This window comes from Thalassophryne amazonica, chromosome 4 (assembly GCF_902500255.1).
Source record: "Thalassophryne amazonica chromosome 4, fThaAma1.1, whole genome shotgun sequence".
NCBI classification, from domain to species: domain Eukaryota; kingdom Metazoa; phylum Chordata; class Actinopteri; order Batrachoidiformes; family Batrachoididae; genus Thalassophryne; species Thalassophryne amazonica.
In genome coordinates this window covers 39,514,693-39,534,515 of record NC_047106.1, presented here as the reverse complement: position 1 = coordinate 39,534,515, position 19,823 = coordinate 39,514,693, and the positions used below count along the sequence as shown (strand labels likewise).

At 43.2% G+C, this 19,823-nt stretch overlaps 1 protein-coding gene across 2 annotated transcripts in view; it reads right to left on the bottom strand.

Annotated features, from left to right (window-relative positions):
• Positions 1–19,823, bottom strand: part of pdgfd (platelet derived growth factor d) — a 288,085-nt gene that overhangs the window by 256,924 nt on the left and 11,338 nt on the right. Inside the window, exon 1 of one of the 2 annotated variants that reach the window (XM_034167742.1) lies at positions 1,913–2,029. The exons of the other annotated variant lie outside the window; for it this stretch is intronic. The gene's annotated coding sequence lies outside the window, so the exon portion shown is untranslated. Of the gene's footprint in view, positions 1–1,912; positions 2,030–19,823 lie in introns of those variants that run through there. 2 annotated transcript variants of the gene reach the window in all.

Sequence of the window (19,823 nt, the reverse complement as noted above, 5' to 3'; positions counted from 1 at the left end):
TGAGGACAAGGAAGTTAAAATCTTAGCCAGAGAAAGGAAATGGTTTGAGAGTGGAGTGAAGGAGGCATTTTATGTGAAACAGTTGAAACCCAGCCTTAACTGGGGAGGGGGTCTGAGACACGCTTTGTCCCCTGTTTACAATAGGGTACTCAGGTCAAAGCAGTTTCAGTCTTTTGTTCATGGTAATGAGTCATTCACATCATCAGGAGAGTCATCAGGGGAGCCGTCAGGAGAGGCGTCTGTCCCATCATTAGGAGGGACAGCGGCCCTGTCATTAGGAGGGTGCTAACTAGAGCACAATAGGTGCTAATTAGAGCTATTGTTTAGTCACTAGCCTATAGCAGTCTGCCTCTCGGTAGGAGGGGTTTGGTTAGGTTTAAAACTCCAGCATTTGTGGCTTCTGAAGAGTCAAGACAGAAGTCAGACTACCAGAGCAAGCATTTTAGCTGAGGAAGCTTCTGTGATTTGAAGTGAAACGTCCTCGTGTCAAGCAATCCAGTCCAGTCAAAGATTCAAGCTTCTCTACTTTGGAAACCACCTGGACAACTGAGAGCCTTCACAGAAAAAAATTTGATTTGGCACACGTTTTACAGCAAAAAATCAGTTGGACCAATTTTTAGAGGGGGCTGTTCGGTTGATGACACTGGAATTCTTCCACATGGGAAAGAATCACACTAAACCCCTTAGCCACCACCCATGCCAGGTTCATTTCCAGGCTGGTCCATTGTGTGTGAAGTCTCCCTGCATTTGTGTGGGTTCCCTTCAGGTGCTTTAGCTTCCTTGCCCTTCTAAAGACATGCAGGTTAAGTAAACCAGACACGTTTAATTGATCCTAGGTGAAAGTGTGAATGCGTTTGTTTGTTGATGTGTGTTAGCCCTGTGATAGACTGACCAGGCACTCTGATTCCTCTCTCAATGTGTCAACTTGCCTGTTTTCAGCCAAGAAGAAACAGCCATAAAGGGTGGGGAAACCACACCCTTTCACAAAGCAAATTAATTTGAGAAGTGATTTATGGGTCTGGTTTACAAGGCTATGTCTCAAGTGCTGCAGTCAGGGTATTGATTCCGTTTACAGCATCATCTGTGAAGTCAAAGTCAGCACGCCTTCTCTCATCAACAAAGACACTTGGCTTTCACAACTCTCCCCAACACCCAGTCCATGCAAGCACTGGACTGTATAAGAGCCAGAACACACACCAGTTTTCACTCAGAAAAATTCAGTGATTCCAAACGACGGCCATGAACATTTAAGAGAACAAATACAAACACACCCTGTTTTGTTCTCATATTACCTGTAAATAAAAAAATTGTTGGATACGCCTTAAATCAGACCCTCTTGAAATTTGTGATGCCAAAATTTCAACAATTAACTGAACAAAGAGTTCAACCAATACACATGTACATATCAAGAGATATGCAGAGACACAGCTTTCAATTACTGGTTGAATTATTTGTTTAATTGAGCAATTCCTGACATTGCAAATTCAGAATGTTCAGAATATACAACTTTGCAGGTACTGGCGACTGGGTTAAATACTGCAGATTTGAGTGTATTGTTATCTTTGCTAATCCTGCTGACTTTCACATTAAATAAAGTTATGCAACTGCATTTCTTACACTGGATACTTGCCTGCAAAAGTCCACACACATAGGAAATGTTCCAACGTATTCATTCAGACAGGATCACACATGCACCAAAAACAGTGTGCAATTGTGGACTAAATCTAGTCATGGCAGACTATACCAGATGTACACACACACACAGGTTTGTGTAATGCAATTTTTGAAAATACAGCTGATCATTGTTTACAAGAAAGAATCAAATCCCTGTTGTCAGCAGTGATAGAACCACAGTGTTTCATAAAAGCACCCCGTGCAGCTTTCTAATTTCTACAGTTCTCTTATCTCTTACCTTCTTCTCTCAGTGCTGTCTTATCTGTCTGCGCCGTTTCCACATATCACTCTATCTCTTTGCATCCTTGTCTTTCAATCTCTCCCTTTTCATTTCTTTATTTATCTGCAAATCTGTTCCAGCTCTTTTAATCAAAAGCTATTTCATCCTGTCAGTTGTGAAAGCAAATACAATGTGGCAGACGGTGTCACAGACATGCACTCAGGCACATCACGTGCACCAAACAAAGATAGTGGCAGGAGGACAATGAATTTAGCATGGTTCAGTTCAGGTGATGCAGACCAAAGACAAAAATCCATTGTTATCTTTTATATTTGTGGTTCATGTTGATGCTAAGATACAACAAAAAAAGGAAGCAGTGTAATGATGTAGTGAGTAAATGTTTCATTGGACAAGGTTGGTGACTGTCATTCTGTACAATCAGAGCTACATGCACTTACACATGGGAAATTCAAAGGTTTTTTTTATTACCTAACAACAGGTTACGCTGCTCTTCACTGGTTGTGATAATTAAAAATGTCCACAGAGAGTGGACGAGAGAAGAGAGAGAGAAGACATGAGAGAGAAATGATCTTTTAACTTTATTCATATTAGCCAATAGTATGCCCGCCGCCGCCCATTTTTGGTGTGAGGGTGAGATGAAGAAATTTTGCAAAGGGAAGAAGCACATTTAAAAAACAAACAAACAAACAACAACAAAAAAAAAACAAAAACAAAAAAAAACCCAACTGAAACACAGCCACCAGTCTTTGATCTAATTTGTTTAATCAGTATTATCATATTTTCCGTAGTATAAATCAGTTTTTTGCTACTTTGGGATGTCCTGTGACTTAACGTATGCTCCAGTGCAACTTGTATACTGAATTTGTCACTCACTCAACATCAACTGCTTATCCGGAATCGGGTCACAGGGGCAACAGCTCTAGCAGGGGACCCCAGACTTCCCTTTCTCGTGTCACATTGACCACCTCTTACTGGGTGATCCTGAGGTGTTTCCACGCCAGTGTGGAGATATAATCTCTCCACCTAGTCCTGGGTCTTCCTCGGGGTCTCCTCCCAGATGGAGGTGCCTGGAACACCTTCCTAGGGAGGTGCCCAAGACGCAACTTTACCAGATGCCCGAAACACCTCAGCTGGCTCCTTTTAACATGAAGGAGCAGCAGCTCTACTCAAAGCTCCCCACGGATGACTGAACTTCTCACCCTATCTCTAAGGAAGACACCAGCCACCCTCCTAAGAAAGCCTGTTTTGGCTGCTTGTACCCGCGATCTAGTTCTTTCGGTCATGACCCAACCCTCATGACCATAGGTGAGAGTAGGAACAAAGACTGACCAGTAGATCGAGAGCTTCGCCTTTTGGCTCAGCTCCCTTTTTGTCACAACAGTACGAAAAGAGCAAATGCAATGCTGCCCCTGCTGCGCCAATTCTCCGGCTGATCTCATGCTCCATCGTCCCCTCACTCATGAACAAAGACCCCAATGTACTTGAACTACTTCACTTGGGACAAGACCATATTCCCTACCCGGAGTAGGCAATCCATCAGTTTCCTGCTGAGAACCATGGCCTCAGATTTAGAGGTGCTGATCCTCATCCCAGCCGCTTCACAGTCGGCTACGAACCGATCCAGTGAGTGTTGGAGGTCACAGGCCGGTGAAGTCAACAGGCCCACATCATCTGCAAAAAGCAGTGATGAGACCCTGAGCCCACCAAACTGGAAACCCTCCTCCCCAGACTACACCTCGATATCCTGTCCATGAATATCACAAACAGGATTGGTGACAAGGTGCAGCCCTGGCGGAGGCCAATCCCCACCAGAAACGAGTCTGACTTACTGCCGAGCACCCTTGCAGCTCTTGCTTTGCAAGTACAGAGATTGGATGACCCTGAGAAGGTATGCCCTCACTCCATACTCCCACAGCACCTCCCACAGTATCTCCCAGGGTACCTGATCATACACCTTCTCCAAGTCCACAAAAGTCATGTAGACTGGATGAGCATACTCCCAGGCACCCTCCAGGATCCTTGTGAAAATGAAGAGCTGGTTGGTTGTTCCACAACCAGGATGGAACCCGCATTGTTCCTCTTCAATCAGAGGTTCGACTATCGGCCGAACCTTCCTTTCCAGCACCCTGGAGTAGACTTTACCGGGGAGGCTGAGTAGTGTGATGCCCCTGTAATTGGCACACACTCTTTGGTCCCCTTTTTTAAATATGGGGACCACCACCCCAGTTTGCCACTCCTTAGGCACAGTCCTAGACCTAAATGCAATATTGAAGAGATGTCTCATCCAAGACAGTACCTCCACACTCAGAGCCTTCAGCATTTCTGGACAGAGCTCATCAACCCCCGGGGTCTTACCACTGCAGAGTCGTTTGACAACCTCAGTGACTTCCACCAGGGAAACTGATAAAAATCCTCCATCCGCTTCCAACTCTGCCCCTACTATAGAGGGTGCTCTGGTCTGATGCAGGAGTTCCTCAAAGCGTTACTTCCAGTGCCGGATTATATCCTCAGTTGAGGTCAACAGAGTCCCATCCTTACTGTAGACAGCTTGGATGGTTCCCCGTTTTCCCCTCCTGAGGTGCGTCACAGTCTGCCAGAAGCACCTTGGTCCCGAATGAAAGTCCTTCTCCACAGTTGCTCTGAATTCCTCCCACACCCACTGCTTTGCCTCCACCATAGCAGAAGCTGTCGCCTTTCGTGCCTGTCGGTACTGTGCAACTGCCTTCGGAGTCCTCCGAGATAACATATCCCAAGGACTCCTTCTTCAGTCAGAAGGCTTCCCTGACAACTAGTGCCCACCACGGTGCTCGAGGTTTGCCGCTCCTTAAGGCACTTAAGACATTCAGGCGGCAGCTCCCCACTACAGCATTCTGGTGTGTGTGTGTGTGTGTGTGTGTGTGTGTGCATGCACATCTGTGTATGTGAGCCATCGGTGTAAAGGAGATCTGTAGATTTGAGTATCTGCTTTGGATGGATAAATTCAGTCCATTTAGGATGTGGTTTCTAGTTGATTTTTTTAGGAATTAAGTCATAGTCTTAACCAGCTGTGTAATACGCAGGTCAAAAGATAAAGCTTTCGTGATGATGAATCACACAGTCATCCAGTGACTGTGCTACCTGACCATATGTATGGTATGTCTCCATCGAGCAGGGCCAATAACAATAATCTCTGTGAGTTTTCATGTAGAATATTTTAAGATAGACATTTTTTCAGTGCAGCCAAGCAAACCTCCACTCTGGCAGTAGGAGAGACATTACCTACATGTACAGGCATGTACATCTGCAAATCATTAGCCTTACAGTGTATGCGTTACCATGGCAACTCTATGATCTTGCATTATGACAACACTGCAAAAGTTTTAGGCACATTTAGTGTGACCAAATTTTTTAAAAAAGATTGAAACGTTGCTTAATATCCTGCACCCAACTAAGATTTACGTACAAATTTTAAAAAATGCTTTCACAAATCACTTTCAGTTTTCTTCAACATGAACATTCCCAAGCCACAGCATGCATCTTGGACTTCATTTATATAAATCGTTAAGAAACAGAAATGATATTGTGCTATTGTGATATTGTTATCTGGATTACATAATTCTCAAAAACTGAGCATGCAATAACAAAACTAATAATGAGGGAAGCCACCAAGATACCCATGACAACTTCAAAGGCAATATTTTTTTTAAGAAATCTATTTTTCAGAAAATCCATTGTAAATTTATCAAAAGTATCTTTTATTCATTCATTTTCTTTACCCACTTATTTGAATTAAGGGTCAAGGAGGGGCTGGAGTCTATCCCAGCAGTCAAGGGGTGAGAGGTGGGGTACACCCAGTTGTCATGTCTAAAATCTAGGCTTTCAAGGATTTCATGGACCCAGAGGTGTAAAACCCCTGCTTCACGGAGTAATGCCTCGTTCACATGGCAAGATAATTAGGCCGATATCTGACCCGATCTTCTCCTTACGGCAGTCTTAGTCTTAAGACATATTGGTTCCATCCATCCACTAAACCAACTAATTCTAATTAGTTCCGCTCTTCATGCAGGGTTAATGAGGTTCTCAGTGAAATTACCTGTTCTAGACAGCCCAGTCTCACGTCTTTTTTTTCATGCCCCCGTCACGAAAAGCACCGGCTTTTCGTGACTCAGTTTTATTATTTTGTTATTTATAATCTTCTCCTTCTCCTAACTCTAACCATAACCACAGCGTAAGAGTCTACCCTCCCCAAACGTTAACCATGACCCCCCCAGACCCCTTCTTACACCCCACATTTTGTGCCCCCGTAACGAAATTAATTTGTGCTCCCATTACGAAAAGCACCCCATTTTCGTACCCTGTCACGAATCCATAGATTAATGTGCTTTTTGTAACACAGTCCCATGAACTGCTGTGAGACTGGGTTGGTTCGAGACCGTCTGTGAGATGCACTCATTAAAAGCCTGCTAACGAGTCTTTCATTGGATTCAGGTGTGTTGGAACAAAGAGACAACTAAGCGTGTCAGAAAGGTAGAGTTCGAGGGCTGAACTTGGGCACCCCTGCTCTACAGGGACATTCATGTCTGTAGGTACTTCCAATCAAGAGATACCTGGGAAGAGCTTATGTATGAGATCACTGGACAGAGATGTTTTGTAATGCTGGTACATTTGTAGAATAACAACGGTCCAAGTCTTCTGGGTCTTGGTGTCTTACTGTATGGTTATGAGACTTGGACCCAAACCAGTGACTTAAAACCAGAATAGATGTCTTTGTTCCCTTCAGAGGACAATTAGGTGCTGCTGAAATGACTTTCAGCTGATAAAGGAATAAAGGCTGTGCATGTTATAGTCAGTTTGTAAGTGATAAAATTTCAATCTTCTTCTGCAGATATGAACCTGCATGCAGATTCAACTTGCACACGCCCACAGTGACACGTGCTTTAATATTATGACAGTCATTTAAGCAATGATAAAGATGGGACAAACTATATTTGCATAGTGTGTGCTTATATGTGCATGGATGTGTCTCTATTTTGACAAATACACTCTGACTCCCTGTCTCACTGCCAGTGCATATGCAGACACACTTCAGCAACTGGAGAAAAGAAAGAAGAAAATGCTGAACAAACAGGAAAAAAATACATACATACATACATATATACGAGGTCTATTAGATAATAAACCGACCCTTTTATTTTTTTTAAACTACATGGATTTGAATGACGTGCGATTACACCAATCATGCTTGAACCCTCGTGCGCATGCGTGGGTTTTTTCAGGCGTGTCAGTGACGTCATTTCCCTGTGGGCAGGCCTTGAGTGAGATGTGGTCCCGCCCTCTCGGCTGAATTCCTTTGTTTCAGACGCTGCTTGAGACGGCGCGCGTTGCTTTATCAAAATTTTTTCTGGACCTGTGAGGAATATCCAAGTGGACACTATTCAAGAAATTAAGCTGGTTTTCGGTGAAAAGTTTAATGGCTGATGAGAGATTATGGGGTGTTTCTATCGGTGTAAGGACTTCCCACGGAGCGGGACGTCGCACAGCGCTTCCAGGCGCCGTCATCAGCCTGTTTCGAGCTGAAAACATCCTAATTTAAGGCTTAATTCACCCAGGACGTCGTGAGAGAACAGGGAAGATTCAGAAGAGGCCGGCATGAGGACTTTATGCGGACATTCCACTGTTTAAGGACATTTTTTAATGAAAGACGTGCGCGCAAATTCGCCGAGTCATCACGGAAACGACTCGGCGAATCTGTGTGCGCCGCGATAGGAAAAACACCTCCGTGTTGAAAACCATTTGTAAAATTCAGGCGGCTTTTGATGGCTTTCAACAAGTGAGTAACTGAGAAATTGTTTAACAGCTTGGGCATGTTCCAACTTGCCCGTTAAGGTTTCCAACGGAGGTGTTTTTCCTGTCGCGACCCCCCGCGGTCGGGTCCGGCCCAACATGCGACTCTGCCCGCACGTTCTTTCATTACAAAATGTCCGTTAACAATGGAATGTCAGAATAAACTCCTCATGCCGACTTCTTCTGAAAGTTCTCTGTTCTCTGACGACTTACTGGGTCAACAGAGCCGGAAATGTGGAAGTTTTCAACTTCAACTGCCGCCTCGAAGCGCAGATCGCTGTCAGGCGCCGTGGGCCGTCCTTACGGCGACACTACCAGACCAAAATCTCTCATCAGCCGTTAAAATGTTTACCGAAAACCAGCTGAATTTATCGAATAGTGTCCACTCAGTTGTGCCTTACAGTTTTGAAAAAATTTTGATCAAACAAAGCAGCAGTCTCTGAGCCATTCCTAAACAATGAAAAAATCGACGAGAGGGTGGGCCACTCCTCACTCAAAGACTGCCCACAGGCGAATGACGTAACCGACAGGCGTGAAAAAACTCTCGCATGCCCACGAGGGTTCAAGCATGTCTTATGTAATCACACGTGATTCAAATCCATATGTTTTTTGAAAAAAATAATAAGGTCGGATACTTTTCTAATAGACCTCGTATATATATATATATATAACCTAGGGGGGAATTCCTCCAAGTGAGGTAAAGTTATCAGTCAAAGCACAGACACACACACACACACACGCACACACACACATACTGAGTCAATCTGTCACATGAAACCACATCTAAGCCGCACCAGTCAATCAAATATTGAAACTATCAGCACACACACAAACACACACATACACATACAGTAAAACCACTCATTTGACACAAACGTCATTCCAGCAGTACTCAAGGATCCCCAAAAGAGACCTAGTACCAAAGACATCCAGTTATTTTCTTGTCAGTAGTTACCATCCAACTCTTGCAACCATACAGTAAGTCAGGCAGCACCAGGACCCAAAGCATTTGGACCTTCGTTCTCCTTGAAAGATATCAGCTTTTCATCTGTGTGCAGTGATGTCATGACTCCATAAGCTTTTTCCAGGCATCTCTTGATCTCATAGGCTGAGGACATGAATGTCTACCATAAACATTGGTACTCCAAGTCCTCACTCAGCTTTTCAGGTAGTGCAATCAGAGCACCCACTGATTCCGGAAAGATCACCTTTTTGTCTGCAAAGTCAAAGTCAACAAACCTTTCTCTTTGCCATCAAAAGTACCCAAGCTGCTGGTTTCCACTTCCCTACACAACGTGTAGTAGCCAAGACATATCTCTGATGAACACCATTTTTCACTGGGAAAAATTTAGAGTCTCTGGTCCTACTTTGTACAGCACTCACAGTACATGTGTGTAGGATGGCTGTTACATCCAACAACATCTTGGGGCCCCACTAATTATCAGGATACATCTCAAAAGTCTTTTAACAACTCAACTGTCACTAGACCCATACTTGATAATCTTGGTGTCACAAGTAGTTTACACCCTGCACAGTTTTTATTTTTTCACCAAGTACCTATGTAATAAAAATGTTAAATGTGTGGGTGAAAGGAGAACAACCTTTTGTGTAGAGTTCTCTCTTTATCCCATTTTATTATACACGCACAAACAAATCTATGCATTCAGGTAGGGTCAGGTTAGTTGTGGGCTCATATACTGGTGCCATGGGTTGCTGCATCGACCAGACCCTGGTATCACCTTGGGTCCCAAATGGCAGATGCTGGTGTTCTCAACACTGAAGCACCTCTGAACATGGGAATTTACAGCCTTTGCCATGAAGGTCAAAATTGAGCTCAGGTGCATCCCGTTCCCACTGATCATCCTTGAGATGTTCCTATAGCTTAATAGAGTCCACCATGGGTAAATTCAGTTGATTGGACATGATTTGTAAAGACACACCCATGTCTACGTATGAGGTCACACAGTTGACAGTGACACAGTCGGGATATCAAAGGAGTATCTTCAGGACAGCTCTGTGAATGTCCTTGAGTGGCCCAACCAGAGCCCAGTGTTATGTGTCGGACGCAGCCCGGAGAACCGACCAGCGTTTGAAGGACCCAGTATAAAATAAGCAGAGCACGGTACAAAGGATAACAGAATTTAATGAACATAACAGTGCTGTGATAAATATAAAAATGCGTGGTCTGGCGTGGCAGATTTGCGGTGTGCTCCCAGTAGCACAAAAAGGTCCGGAGCCAGAACCAGTTCGGACCCAAGGACCCCGCCGACACCCCCCAGGTGGCCGCGACAAACCGAGTCTGTGAAAGAAGAAATCATCATGTGAGTCCACACTCAACACACAGAGAGACCGCTCAAAGGTGTACAAACAGCAAACACTTCCTGGCTTAATTACTAATCAGCTTCCCACCCTGCAGGCATAGAACACCCTGTTCACAAAACTCCACAGCAGTGGAAGCTGATTAAACGACTACATACAGCTCAATATAATAAGGTGTGAGGGACACCATATTTACTGACTGTATAAATGTTAGTCACAAAATCTAACGTACCTCAGGAAGTGTGCTGACGAGCGTGAGACCTCACCCCCTCCTCTTTCACAGACCATGCATCAAACCTGGACGTTCTCTGCATCCACTGATGATGAGATGGCTCCCGAGACGACGATCTCACCCGTCTGGTCACAAGGTCGAGTCTCTGGCAAATACACACTGTGTACTCCAGTCTTAAATGCCACCATGTTCCAATCCATGTAGATGTACCACAGCTGTGAGTCCTGACGAGCCGCAGGTGATCAGCCTCAGGTGATCAGGGTGAGGTCCTGATAAACTCAGCTACACAGCCACTCAGTCCCAAATGCAAGCCACCTGGAAGGAAAAACAAAAGACAGAAACAAAAAGGCAGCCAGGCCCCCCAGCCATACAACAGTACCCCACCCTCACGGGAAGCCTCCCGGTGACCACACAAACCTGGCCCAGGAGAAACACCCCCCTCCAGGGACCATGGCTGGAAACCGTATCCGCATTCATCTTCCAACAGAATCTTCATCTAACAGAACGGTAGATGTCTTCTCCTCTGGCTGCATCTTTGCCCTTGTTTCTATCAGTCAATTAGCACAGGTGTGGCCAGGAGTTCTTGAACCTGTGCGGTCAGCCTTTGTCCAACCATGTTCACAGTCTGATTAGTCATAAAACAAAAAAGACAAACACAAACAACCAAAACACCCCCCCCCTCCCCAGAGGCCCGTTCCATCAAACCCCGGGAAGGGGAGAAAAGAAAAACACAACCCAAACTTAAGCTTACAAATAAAAATGCTAACACCTCCCCCCCCCCTCCCCAGAGGACTGTTCCATCAAACCCCGGGAAGGGGAGAAAAGAAAAACAACCCAAACTTAAGCTAACAAATAAAAACACTAACACCCCCCCCCCCCCAACGATATGTAGGGACCAACACCGCCCAGAGGACATCCCGCCAGCTCCAGGAGTAATAACCACAGCCGAGGTCCCTCTGGGATCCAATGTCACCCACGGGGACTCCCAGCGCCTCCCAGAGGACCATTCCATCAACCCCAGGAGACGCCTCCCCTCATGACCAACGGACCCAGCCCTGGCCGTCTATGGCTAGATGGACCCACAGCCCTTTCCCCCCCAGAGGACACCACAGTCAAACCCTGAGGGCGGAAACTGGGGGGAAAAACAAAAGGAGAAAAAAAAACATACAAACAAAACAACCCCAACCCCATCACCTTGGCGCAGTGGAAACTGGAAGCACGTCCAGTGTCACCAACCGTGACTATACCCCAGAAGCCAACCGGGAGGAGTGGAACAGCGGTTATGGCAGACGGCACAAAACGGCGCCACTCCTCCGACTTCCAAACCAGCCACCAGCTGCGGGTATATCCCACTGCCCCAAACCTCAGCCACGCCGATGGCAGACGGCTCAAAGGCGCGCTGAAGCCGGAGGTGGAACAGGGAATCAACAAACAAAAACACCCCCCCCCCCCCAGGTGCAGAGGTTACCTGGGAAACGCCCAGCATAACCAAACTGCACCACTCCAGCAACGCCGACACTATGGCTCACACGGCTGGAGCCAGAGGAGAAGAGAGGGAACAAAAAGAAAATACCCCAAACCCCCCCCCCCTCCCGGGTGCAGAGGTTACCTGGGAAACGCCCAGCATAACCAAACTGCACCACTCCAGCAACGCCGACTCTACGGCTCACCCGGCTGGAGTCAGAGGAGAAGAGAGGGCATAACAAAAAAAAAAAAAAAAAAGAAAAAAAAAAAAAAAAAAGAAAAAACAACCCAATTACCCCCCCATGACCCCCCAGGGGACCGTCCCATCAAACCCTGGGAGGTGAAACTGAAAGAAATAAAAAGAAAGACTAACAGACTAACATAAAGTTGCTTGGGTCCTTTTTTTTGCTCCAGACAGAACTGCAGGGTCACGACCCCAGACACTAAATAGTGTACAAATAAAAACCCCACACAAAAACCAACTCAAAAAACACCCACACAAAATGAACACACACAAAACTAATAAGTGATTTATACCGTCAAGCTCGAACACACCTGTTCCAACTTAAGAGCTTGACGGTAATGTGACTCAGTCACCAAAAGAGGGAGCCAAAGTGCTAAAAATGAAAAACCCCCTTTGGTAACTGAGAAAACAAACTCATGCTGCCTTTCTGTGCGCAGCTCTGTGTAACACACAACCAAAAATGTGATTCAACTAAATAACACCGGAGCTGACACAACAGACGCAGTAGCTATCATTACCCAGGGAAACAAGTTTGACACACTCGACATACACACTGTTGGCTGGGTCCTGCAACTTATTAACAGCCTGGAGGCTATTTCACAGAGGCAGAACTCAAAAATCCAGGATAAGAGGAAAAGCGAGGCTCACATTAGTCTAGTTAGCGCTTCCTGGCTTTATACATTTCATGTTGGCCAAGCCAGGTTGAGAAGGTGTGACTAGGTGAACCTGGCGCAAGTAATTCTGATACCAGCGTGTTCACGGCTTTCCTCAACAGACCATGAGGTCGACTGCAGATTTAAGGAGGCTGAAATAGAAGCTCCGTGCCACATACCTTACATCCAGTGAGCAGCAGCTACTCATGGAAGGTTACAAGGAAGCAAAGCTTATATGTTAAAAAATAAATAAGTTGAAAAAGGACACATAGCCACTGCATGTCTGAGAATAGCAAACCAACTCAATGCATGAATGCTAAAAATATACAGCTACTGCATTTAAACACTGCAGTTATCTGACCCCTTCATAATCATACCATTTGAGGAGCCACTTGACATTTGCATGAATTTACAATTGTGCAGAGAGCAGTAGAAGGTAATATGTTCCTCAGAAAATAATTATATCTGCCAGTATACGATAGAATATTATTACGACTATGTGTATTATGTGTGCATGCGTGCGTGCGCGTGGGATTGAATTTGAGAAACACTTACCATTGGTGGGCACAGTTATCTTCAATAACTGTTAATACATGAACTGAAAAATGTGATAATACTAAACTGGAAAAAAAGCTAAAATATTTAGCTGAATCTACAGCTAACTACTAACCTTTATGATACAAATCCATTTTGACTTGGCATTTTGGCTCTATATCCCTGAAAAGCCGACCTAAAGAGCTGAACTTTTAATATCTTGTAGCGTAAAGATTGACATACCCAAAAAGGTTCCATGTCTTCAAGGCGATGCCTGTTGCCAACATGTCAGTTTTTCTTACTGGATTAGCAGAAAACCTCCAACAAGAACAAACATACTATATTTCAGTTTACAAACTTTTATTTATTTATTTATTGACTGTTTTATTTTATGTTTAAAACATGTTAAAGTTATCTTAAAGTTTGCAGAAGTAAAATTAATGAAAGTTGTTTGGTTCAGTAATGCTTTGCATAGTTAGCTGGAAAGCTACTCAGCTGATGGAAGTTTTAGCTTGCACTAATTAGCTCATGGCTAATTAGTGCAAGTTTTAGCTTGCACTAATTAGCTCATGGCTAATTAGTGCAAGCTACTTAGTCCGCTAATGCTTTTCACAGTTAGCTGAAAAGCTAATCAGCTGATGAAAAAGTTAGCTTCACAAATTAGATGTGAGCTAATTATTCTCAAGATAATCAATCAATCAATCAATTTTTTTATATAGCGCCAAATCACAACAAACAGTTGCCCCAAGGCGCTTTATATTGTAAGGCAAGGCCATACAATAATTATGTAAAACCCCAACGGTCAAAACGACCCCCTGTGAGCAAGCAAAAAACTCCCTTTTAACAGGAAGAAACCTCCAGCAGAACCAGGCTCAGGGAGGGGCAGTCTTCTGGGACTGGCTGGGGCTGAGGGAGAGAACCAGGAAAACGACATGCTGTGGAGGGGAGCAGAGATCGATCACTAATGATTAAATGCAGAGTGGTGCATACAGAGCAAAAAGAGAAAGAAACAGTGCATCATGGGAACCCCCCAGCAGTCTACGTCTATAGCAGCATAACTAAGGGATGGTTCAGGGTCACCTGATCCAGCCCTAAATATAAGCTTTAGCAAAAAGGAAAGTTTTAAGCCTAATCGTAAAAGTAGAGAGGGTGTCTGTCTCCCTGATCTGAATTGGGAGCTGGTTCCACAGGAGAGGAGCCTGAAAGCTGAAGGCTCTGCCTCCCATTCTACTCTTACAAACCCTAGGAACTACAAGTAAGCCTGCAGTCTGAGAGCGAAGCGCTCTATTGGGGTGATATGGTACTACGAGGTCCCTAAGATAAGATGGGACCTGATTATTCAAAACCTTATAAGTAAGAAGAAGAATTTTAAATTCTATTCTAGAATTAACAGGAAGCCAATGAAGAGAGGCCAATATGGGTGAGATATGCTCTCTCCTTCTAGTCCCCGTCAGTACTCTAGCTGCAGCATTTTGAATTAACTGAAGGCTTTTTAGGGAACTTTTAGGACAACCTGATAATAATGAATTACAATAGTCCAGCCTAGAGGAAATAAATGCATGAATTAGTTTTTCAGCATCACTCTGAGACAAGACCTTTCTGATTTTAGAGATATTGCGTAAATGCAAAAAAGCAGCCCTACATATTTGTTTAATATGCGCTTTGAATGACATATCCTGATCAAAACTGACTCCAAGATTTCTCACAGTATTACTAGAGGTCAGGGTAATGCCATCCAGAGTAAGGATCTGGTTAGACACCATGTTTCTAAGATTTGTGGGGCCAAGTACAATAACTTCAGTTTTATCTGAGTTTAAAAGTAGGAAATTAGAGGTCATCCATGTCTTTATGTCTGTAAGACAATCCTGCAGTTTAGCTAATTGGTGTGTGTCCTCTGGCTTCATGGATAGATAAAGCTGGGTATCATCTGCGTAACAATGAAAATTTAAGCAATACCGTCTAATAATACTGCCTAAGGGAAGCATGTATAAAGTGAATAAAATTGGTCCTAGCACAGAACCTTGTGGAACTCCATAATTAACTTTAGTCTGTGAAGAAGATTCCCCATTTACATGAACAAATTGTAATCTATTAGACAAATATGATTCAAACCACCGCAGCGCAGTGCCTTTAATACCTATGGCATGCTCTAATCTCTGTAATAAAATTTTATGGTCAACAGTATCAAAAGCAGCACTGAGGTCTAACAGAACAAGCACAGAGATGAGTCCACTGTCCGAGGCCATAAGAAGATCATTTGTAACCTTCACTAATGCTGTTTCTGTACTATGATGAATTCTAAAACCTGACTGAAACTCTTCAAATAGACCATTCCTCTGCAGATGATCAGTTAGCTGTTTTACAACTACCCTTTCAAGAATTTTTGAGAGAAAAGGAAGGTTGGAGATTGGCCTATAATTAGCTAAGATAGCTGGGTCAAGTGATGGCTTTTTAAGTAATGGTTTAATTACTGCCACCTTAAAAGCCTGTGGTACATAGCCAACTAACAAAGATAGATTGATCATATTTAAGATCGAAGCATTAAATAATGGTAGGGCTTCCTTGAGCAGCCTGGTAGGAATGGGGTCTAATAAACATGTTGATGGTTTGGATGAAGTAACTAATGAAAATAACTCAGACAGAACATGGCAGTAATGGCAGTCTTCAACAGCACAACAGTAACAATGCCTTTCACATAAGGAATTCTCACTATCATACCGGTCATAATGCTAACATACTCAAGATATGCCACTGAATGGGAATATGTACCTGTGCCATTTTCATGCAGTCTCATGACATTTCGCGGCTATACACACTATGTTGTGAAGTGGCTGACATTGGCCAATGTACAACCCCAATTCCAATGAAGTTGGGACATTGTGTGAAATGTAAATAAAAACAAAATACAATGATTTGCAAATACTCTTCAACCTATATTCAATTGAATACACCACAAAGACAAGATATTTAATGTTCAAACTGATAGACTTTTTTGTTTTTGTGCAAATATTTGCTCATTTTGAAATGGATGCCTGCAACACGTTTCAAAAAAGTTGGGACGGGGCAACAAAAGACTGGGAAAGTTGACTGGGAAAGTCGAATGTTCAAAGAACACTGAATTGGAAACAGGTGACTGTCATGACTGGGTATAAAAGGAGCATCCCCAAAAGGCTCAGCCATTCACAAGCAAAGATGGGGCGAGGATCACCACTTTGTTCTTAAATTGTTGGACTATTTTTTTCAAGCAGTTGTTCACAATGTTTCTCAATGTTCAATTGCAAGGAATTTATGGATTCCATCATCTACAGGCCATAATATAATCAGAAGGTTTCAGAGAATCTGGAGAACTTGCTACACGTAAGCGGTAAGGCTGAAAATCAACATTGAATGCTCGTGACCTTCGATCCCTCAGGCGGCACTGCATTAAAAACCGACATCATTGTGTAAAGGATCTTACTGCATGGGCTCAGGATCACTTCAGAAAACAAATGTCAGTTAACAGAGCTCGTTGCTACATCTACAAGTGCAAGTTAAAACTCTACCATGCAAAGCGAAAGCCATACATCAACAACATCTAGAAACGCTGCCACCTTCTCTGGGCCCAAGTACATTTGAAATGGACAGACGAAAAAAATGGAAAAGTATGCTATGGTCTGATGAGTCCACATTTCAATTTGTTGTTGGAAATCATAGGCATTGTGTCCAGTGTTTGCCAGAGGTCCACCAGATTCTGAAGGAGATAACTTGACATCAGTTGGGCATCATGGTCAGTGGAGGCCAGCAGAGGAGAAAGGAGCAGTAATGACGTACTAGTGGAGGTGATGTAGTGGTAGCAGAGCTCGACTGCCTTTTAAATGGTAAATGGTAAATGGACTGCATTTATATAACGCTTTTCCATCTGCATCAGATGCTCAAAGCGCTTTACAAATAATGCCTCACATTCACCCTGATGTCAGGGTGCTGCCATACAAGGCACTCACTACACACCGGCAGCAATAGGGGATTAAAGACCTTGCCCAAGGGCCCTTAGTGATTTTCCAGTCAGGCTGGGATTTGAACTGAGGATCTTCTGGTCTCAAGCCCAATGCCTTAACCACAAGACCATTTTAGCATGACTGTTGAAGATTTCAAGCACGAATTAAAATTTTTCCGGGACCACGACGAGCATCAGCGTTGTCTAACTAATGTTGACTTAGCTCCTGTAGAGTCTCGTAAACCTCGCTGCTGGATGACGTTAATCAACTATCCGTCGGCATGCGCTAAGGTAATGGTCAGAGTGTGAATGCACCTGTAAGCACAAGGATTCTTGCTTGACAACAAGAAGGTAGAAAATTCTTCATTGACCCATGACCCAATCTTCTATAATTTTTTTTTTCCATAGGAGACAACACACAGGAGTAGACGAGAGGGAAAAAAATAGAGGTAGCAGTTATCCAACGTTTATAGATTACAAAAAAAAAAAAAAAAAGACATTACTGACTGGATTATGTTTACTCCAAAGCAACAAAACAACAACTTCATAGATCTACGGTGAAGAAGATAAGTCAATAGGATGCATTTTTGTGGACAGACAAACACTGTCATGACCTAAATAATATCATGTCATTCTTTGCTTATAATAAACACATTGGCATGCAAACTTTAGTGGAACTTGAAAGAGGTTTCAGGGGCAGTCAGTCAGAGTAGAAGGTAATATACTGTACAGTGTTATTTCATGTTTTCCTTCTAAAGCAGTAACTGCATCTCTCTCTCTCTCTCTCTCTCTCTCTCTCTCTCTCTCTCTCTCTCTCTCTCTCTCTCTCTCTCTCTCTCTCTCTCTCTCTCTCTATATATATATATATATGCATGATCAAAGGTAGCACTGACTTTAGCCTCAGGCCTGGAGAACAGTATGCATGCTGCACCTGCAGAATGTTAGACTCTGGAAATGTGAAGCCCGCAGCTTCAGCAAAGAGGGAATAAACTGCAGCACCCACAAATGTACCACTTTCAACTGACAGAGACAAAATAGTCTCTCATTTTTCAACATCAGAGGTTAAAAAAAGAACAGGTGAGCAGCTTCTCATCACACATAACCTTTAATGGTATATAATTAATGTGCACTGCCACAGGGGGTTATGTTTACCACCAGTGTCTGGTTGTTTGACTGTTAAGTGGATTATGCCAAAACTAATGAACCATTTTGAATGCAAATGGGAGGAAGGGTAATGCACAGACCAAGGAAGAATCCATTATATTTTGGTGCAGAACAAGAACAAGGTTTCAGTCAAAGGGCAGCAATAACAATCAAAGGTCAGACATAAGGATCACATATCCATGATCAGGATCAGAATAGCAAGCTACATCAAAGATCAATAAACAGGATCAAAGCGCAGATAACATCAAACTTCAGTGATCAAAGATTAGCAACAAATGTTAGTGAATAGGTTTGAAGAATAGTGATCAGAACCAAAGGTCAATGGAACAGGATTAAAGAGTAGAGATAAGAATGAGAAGTCAGCAAACAGAATCAAAGACGTAAAAGACATAAAAGAGATGTATTCACTCTACAGAGTGCCCTTCTAGTGGTTTTTGTCAATAGTGTCAAAAGTTACTCACTACAATCCATTACATCCACGTTTCACAGATGTCAAAGACTACTTTTTGCAAAAACATTTCATACATTTTGTTTTACTAAGCAATCTCAAATCAGCACTTCAGTGAATGGAAGAGATCCATAGAGATTTTTTAAATAAATGAATGAATGAAGCAATAACAGAGCAGTGTTTCCAACCTGAGGGAGGCAAAAGATAAATTAATTATTGAGACACAAAGCATCCAAAGCGTTGCACTGTAGTGCTGCTTTATATTTATTTTTCTGCCTTTTCATGCTACAGTCTCACTAGATAACCATGAGCCCGGTAGACCTCAGAGCCTTTGTTGGACTTACACCCTACATTATATAAACTAAATTAATATGTCTGGTGTAACTGCTCAGAACTCCCAGAAAAGCAAGAAATACCAGATCACCTGAAGTGTAAAACAACAAACTTTTCCATTGGTCCCAAATGTCTGAGCATTTCTTTGACACTGAAAACAGTAACTGTGATGGTAGAGTGGGTTGTGGGGTTTCACATTGAAAAAACAGGAATTTTTTGTGTCCTCCACTCTTAAGGGATCGTGGTGTAGTTTCAGTTCCACTTTCATTTTCTAGTTCCAGTTCAAAATGTGGGATGTGAAGGACCCTGGGGAAAGGATGGTTGTCGTGTTTAGTGCTGACTGGTTATAAAGTGTTTATATCCAGTACTACTTTCCTCAGGATTCATGACTGTCATCCATTTCTAGTTCTTGTTTAATCCCGTAGGGTCTCTTGTGTATCTCTAGTTCTTGTTGAATAGAAAACAGGCCCAAGTATAGTGCATTCAAAAGGTTTATGACCAGTGTTGCCACAGTTACTTTGAAAAAGTAATCTGATTACTGATTACTCCTTGAAAAAGTAACTTAGTTACTTTAGTGATTACTCAATTGTAAAAGTAACTAAGTTAGATTACTAGTTACTTTTTTAGTTACTTTTCTCAGCTGCCGACAACAACCCTCTGCCACCTCAACATGACAATGATACCCGTTTTGCTAAAACTTACTTTATAGTCACCCTTTCTT